Raw genomic sequence first — 6,853 nt, 5'->3', positions numbered from 1 at the left:
GTTAGTGATTTTCCTTCTATTACTTTCTGTAAGGCTGGATTTGTGGCTGCATATTGTTTGAATTTGTTTTTATCCTGGAAAATTTTATTTTCTCCATTTATAGTGAACGAAAGCTTGGCTGGGTATAGTAATCTGGGCTTGCATCCATGGTCTCTCAGTTTCTGCAGTACATCTATCCAGGACCTTCTGGCTTTCATGGTTTCCATGGAAAAGTCAGGTGTAAGTCTGATAGGTTTACCTTTGTAAGTAATTTGGCCTTTTTCCTTTGCCGCTCTTAATATTTTTTCCTTATTCTGAATGCTTTGTGTTTTGATAATTATATGGCGAGGGGATGTTTTTTTTTCATCCAGCCGATTCGGTGTTCTGTATGCTTCTTGCACCTTCATAGGTATATCTTTCTTTAGGTTGGGAAAGTTTTTTTCTATAATTTTATTAAATATATTTTCTGGACCATTGAGCTGCACTTCTTCTCCTTCTTCTACTCCTATTATTCTTAGGTTTGGTCTTTTTATTGTGTCCCATATTTCCTGAGTGTTTTGTGATGAGAGTTTGTTGGACTTGCTGTTTTCTTTGATCATAGTGTTTATTTTCTCTATGGTATCTTCAGAATCTGAGAATCTTTCTTCTATCTCTTGTATTCTGCTGGTTATGCTTGTTTCTGTAGTCTCTATTCGTTTGCCTAGATTTTCCATGTCCAGCCGGCCCTCTGTTTGTGTTTTCTTCTTTGCCTCTATTTCAGTTTTCAAGTCTTGAACTGTTTTCATTATCTGTTTGATTGTTTTTCCTTGGTTTTCTAGGGTATCATTCACTGATTTATTCAATTCTTCAAACTTTCTGTTATATTTCTCATCCATTTCTATAAGGGCGTTTTTTACATGCTGTTTAAGGGCGTCAATCACTTTCATGAAGTCAGTCTTTTCTCCTTCTTGATTAAGGTGTTCATGTCCTTCCGTTGTGAGGTAGCTGGATTCTGGTGGCTTCATGTTGCTTTTCAGTTTGTTGGGCGAATTCTTGCCTTGGCGTCTGCCCATCTCTTCTTCCAAATACTCCCTTATGGGTCTTCTTTTACCAGATCAGGTCTCCTTGCCTACCCAACGCGGCCTCCCCAATGTTGGCTCTCCTGGCACCAAGGGATCAGGTCTCCGTGCCCAACCCTGGCTCGTCCCAACGCTGGTTCTCTCCAATGCTGGTTCTCCTGGGGCCGAGAGATCAGGCCTCCGTGCTGGTTGGGCAGCTCGCAAACAAAGCGCCTACCCTGCTGGGTGCAGGCAGGCCACAGAAACAAAGGAACTGCAGCCCGCCAGGACGCCCCGAGGACTGGGACCCAGCGCCCAATGCCACGCGCCGAGAGAGGGCAGTGGGGCCCAAGTGGGAAGGGCTCTGGACGGAAGCTGGGTGGGCCAGGAAGAAAGAGGCAGTAACCAGGGAATAGAGGTCCTGCAGAGAGCCCAAGAACGACAGGAGGTCAAGGGACCCCCGAGATCCCCGTCCCTGGCTGGTGTCGCGGGCCAGAAACTCACCCCAAGGCTGGTTCTCCTGGGGCCGAGAGATCAGGCCTCCGTGCTGGTTGGGCAGCTCGCAAACAAAGCGCCTACTCTCCTTGGTGCAGGCAGGCCATAGAAACAAAGGCAGTGGAGCCCGCCCGGGCGCCCCGAGGACTGGGACCCAGCTCCCAATGCCACGCACCAAAAGAGTGCGGGGGGCCCAAGTGCGGAGGGCTCTGGCCGGAAGCTGGGTGGGCCAGGAAGAAAGAGGCAGTAACCAGGGAATAGAGGTCCTGCAGAGAGCCCAAGAATGACAGGAGGCCAAGGGACCCCCGAGATCCCTGTCCCTGGCTGGTGCCGCGGGCCAGAAACTCACCCCAACGCTGGTTCTCCTGGGGCCGAGAGATCAGGCCTCCGTGCTGGTTGGGCAGCTCGCAAAAAACCTAGATGCATTTTCTTAATTGAGGATCCCTCCTTCCATATGACTTTAACATCCTTCAATTTGACATAAAAACATAAAACTTCTTATCAACTTAACACATAAACACATCTGCATTAAGTTACACCCTTCTTCTCTTATAACTTCCTTAGGTCTCATATAAAAAAAATAAACAGCTTTGAAAAGTCCCCCAGTCTACAAACTCAAACAAATTACAAGTTCAGTCACTTTAATATATCCTCTCTCTTTAAAATTTCAAAATATCTTTTAAGAGTTTGAAATCTCACAAATGGAGCTCCCCATAAAAATCAAAATGAGACAATTTCTTCCTTCAAGAGAAAAGAAACAGGAAAAAGTGTCAGTTATATCAAAGCAAAACCAAACTCCAACTGTCAAATAATATTTGAGATCTATTCATGATCTTTTAGAATCCTCCAAAGGAGGATCCAAAGACTTTGATCACTTCTCTGGCTCTGACCTCTACAACATACACACATCTTGTCTTCTAGACTCTAGCTGGCTCCACTCTACTGATGATGTTTATGGTGGTCATCCCATGAAATTAGCATCTCCAAACTGCTTGATCCCTTACTGCAACTGGGCTGTGCTTTCCTCAGTGGCCTCTCAGGGTCTCTTCACGGTACCAAGCCTCAACTTAGCTGCATGATCCCTTTATTCTAGACCATTAAACTGGAATCATCTCACTGCAAAATACGTATTCCAATTACGTGTTCTGTAGATAACACTATATTATGACCTTACCATACTTGATTTAAAAAAGGAAAATACATCTATAACCCCAGATAATTTCATAAATTAATTGTTAATATGAGATAGTGTCATAAATGAGTAGAATGTATCTTGATCATATCAACCCTCAAACTCAATCACAACCAACAGATCTCCCAACATCTTCTCCTCTATAATTTAATAATGTGAATTGAGAGAACATCAGGAATACTCATTTGCCCAAAATAACATGGGATCTCATCTCATGCACTAAAGTCAATCACAACATTAATTATCTCTTCAGAGCTTTATTTTTGAGTAAATAATGCTCACCAAACAACAGGGGCTTGTAACTCTTGTAAAAATTTTAGTTCTCCTCCTATACTCAGGGACATTGATTTCAAGTTCTTTGTCATAATACTCTAGGATGCTGATCTCTACTCATTAACTTACTTCATTTAGATAAAGCTAATATATCACCCATGGCCAGTCCACTATTGCTATCACTTTTGCAACCTCATCACAACTCATAAAATACAACTTTCATCTCAGTTTTTCTTTTTCTCAATATTTCATTTAGGATATTCACATTGGGGCAAAATTTAGAATAAATTTTGTAATTCCATTTCCTTATTCACTTTTGTCACTGATATCCGACCTTGATTTAAAATGGACAGTATTTCTACTCTGCTCCCTTGATATTCTGAGGTAGCATGCTTACACATTTCTTTCAAGAGGAATGATAAGACACAATGAATTTGGAAGAGAAGAGTAAGTGTACAAACTCCATGAAGTCCACAAAATGAGTAAGAAGAGATAGTAGAGTAACTAATGCCATTGCAAACAGCAAGCATTTTGAAAATGCTTTATCCATAGTGGGTAACACTGGAAGCAGGAATGTGACTGCAAAGAGGCTACTTAAGGAAAATACAAGGGTGGTATGTGAGAAGAGAAGAAAATACATTGTGAATTCTGGGTACATCTCTGAGAGCTTACCCATAGCTAATGTAAACAGGCTACATCAACATCACTAAAAGAGTGAGAAGTTGCAACTTCCATAAGAGGAGTGAGATACCTAGAAAGGTATTCCTAGTTTCCAGGTTTTCTCAGAGTCTACAGAATTCTTCACAAATTGGAGCTATAACTCTCATAGATCAGTCTTTACACACATGAGCATCCTGAGGTAAAATTCTATCAACATTATTTGGAGACCAGAATGACCATCCACCAGACCTGACACGAAGGCAGTTAAGAACAGGAGGGATATTCTGTAGAAGGTTAAATGCATATGCTTCTCCATCAGGTCAGATGTTAACACATGTCTGGTAGTTATGCTTGAAGCTCATCTATAACCCTTCACTCCAGTGACTTCTTGATCAGAAGATGAAAAAATCCATTCTATATTTCCTCCTGTTTTTGGCCCTTTTCCTACTCCCACTCCTACTTTCAATTCTGTATTAGAAGCTTTTGCCATCCTTTTATGAAGAAGATAAAAGAGGATATGAGAACTCTGCCTACACTAAACCTTTGGAACACACCCATGAAACATAGGCAATCATTTGCCTCAAAGCAAAAGCTGTCTGAGGCTAGATTTATTCTTTGCCTTGTGTGGTTTCCTTGTGAATTCAATATCTACTCTTTTTCTTTAAAATCATTTTTAGTTTTGGTGTGTTTCAGTTTGTAAAATGACAAAAATATATTATTTTATGGGACACAAAGACATTACAAGTATACATTCCATAATAAATAATCAAAAATATTTTATATCTCACAACACATACATATCATTTCCTTGGGCTGTGAACACTTAAAAGTTATAAAATAATAATGTACATTATATGCATAAGTATTCTTCCTGCTGAGTTGAATCTTGTACTCTCTGGTGAACTTCTCCCTATTCTGTCACCCAACTTGAGTCCACAGCTCTGGTAACTACCATTAACTGTTATGTTCTTCCTTCTCCTATGTGTTTGGTGTCCTTAGGCTCCACAAAAATGTTTCTTTTTCTGTTATTGTTTTGTTTTTTCTTATATTTTGTATATTTTTTATTCTTATTAAAAATTTCCACCTCCTCCCCTCCTCCCATTTCCCTCCCCCTCCTCTCCAGTCCATAGAGAAGTCAGGGTTCCCTGCCCTGTGGGAAGTCCAAGGTCCTCCCCCCTCCATCCAAGTCTAGGAAGGTGAGCATCCAAACAGACTAGGCTTCCACAAAGCCAGTCCATGCAGTAGAATCAGAATCCAGTGCCATTGTCTTTGGCTTCTCAGTCAGCCCTCATTGTCAGCTACATTCAGAGAGTCCAGTTTGATCACATGCTCCATCAGTCCCAGTCCAACTGGACTTGGTGAGCTCCCATTAGATCAGTTCTACAGTCTCTGTGGCTGGAGGCACCCCTCGCTGTCCTGACTTCCTTACTCATGTTCTCCCTCCTTCTGCTCCTCATTTGGACCTTGGGAGCTCAGTCCAGTGCTCCAGTGTGGGTCTCTGTCTCTATCTCCATCCATTGCCAGATGAAAGTTCTATGGTGATATGCAAGATATTCATCAGTGTGGCTATAGGATAAGGCCATTTCAGGTACCCTCTCCTCAGCTTCCCAAGGAACAAGCTGGGGACATATCTTTGGACTCCTGGGAACCTCTCTAGAGTCAAGTCTCTTGCCTACCCTAAAATGGCTACCTTAATTAAGATATCTACTTCCCTGCTCTCATATCCACCTTTCCTCCATCCCAACCATCCCATTCCCCCAAGCTCTCCCCATCCTCCCCTTCTCCCTTCTCTCTCCCCATCTCCCCTTACCCCTACCCCATCCCCACCCCTAAGCTCCCAATTTTTGCCTGGCACTCTTGTCTACTTCCAATATCCAGGAGGATAACTATATGTTTTTCTTTGGGTTAACCTAAAAGTTTCTATTTAACTATTACTTTTATTTAACTTCAAAATGAAGCCAAGAAAACAAGTTAGAGTAAGAACACAACCAGTTTACATATACAGGCAATTCTGTGTGAGGAGGAAAGGCAGAGAGGTCAAAACAAGGGCCAAAAGTAGATTGAGATCTGTTATAGGAAGAAATCTGAAAGAATTTTCTTGATGGCCAAGAAAATAGGCAAGCAGTAAGTGGTTCCTTCTCTATGTCATCTGTTTCCATAATATCTTCAATCAATTCTCCTGAAGCCATGTTCTAGAAAAAAATGATTTATTCTTTTTAGATTTTGTTTGCTTGATTCATTGGAGGCATAGTCATCTGTATTTCAATATAAAAGTTTCAATTTTGAGACATGATTTAGTTTTTTGTTCCTGCTGTATTTATTATTTTACATAATATTATTTTACATCTTAGGGTTCTTATTGTCTTTACTAGATACATAAAATCATAACATCACATAGTTATGTATGAATATAAACATAACATACTTGGCACTAGACAGAAATAGTCATTATGTGTAAAGTACAAATTATACAAATTTATGAAAATATAAAAACACTCATTTTTTCTAATATATACTCTTAGTTATATATCTTACATACAATTTTACATTCTGAAAATCTTGCTTTCTGTATGCAAGAAAATGAGGTCAGTTGTACAGAAAAGTAGGAAATAAGACACTAAAGAAATTATTCCTTCTATTTAGTTTTCACTTAACTGTTGCATTAAATATACCTGATACCACATGAATCATACAGTACCTTCTCTGTTAAGAGATGAATCTGGCAATGGGGCTCTAGTTAAGTACCTAGGTAAGAATTAAATTATCAAGTTGACTGTGCAGACATTTTAGAGATGTTTGATGAGACTGGAAAGATGCCTTCATGGGAAGGAACACTGACAGCTTTTCCAGAAGATCCCAGTTAATTCCTATAATTCCTGCTCAAGGGGTTCCAATATTTCTGGCTTCTGGGATCAACTCTCCCCACAGGTGTAAACACACACACACACACACACACACACACACAAAGAGAGAGAGAGATTAAAAAGGAAAGTTTAAAATAACTTAAAAGGTTATATAAAATCACAATATGTTTTCCAAGGATTGTACCATGATTTGGGAATAGAAGTTATAAAGTCATGGAAAGATACTATAATTTATTATAGAAATAGATTATCCAAACCAACTTCTATAAGTCCCAAAAATGGTTGTCCAGGTAGAATTTAATTAAAAGAAAAAATTCTCAAACCAACTTTGGATTTAAATTAAGCAGAGAAAT

The sequence above is a fragment of the Microtus pennsylvanicus genome, chromosome 1 (genome assembly GCF_037038515.1).
Source record: "Microtus pennsylvanicus isolate mMicPen1 chromosome 1, mMicPen1.hap1, whole genome shotgun sequence".
NCBI lineage: Eukaryota > Metazoa > Chordata > Mammalia > Rodentia > Cricetidae > Microtus > Microtus pennsylvanicus.
The sequence above is the reverse complement of the archived record's forward strand: the minus strand, read 5'-3'. Positions refer to the sequence as shown.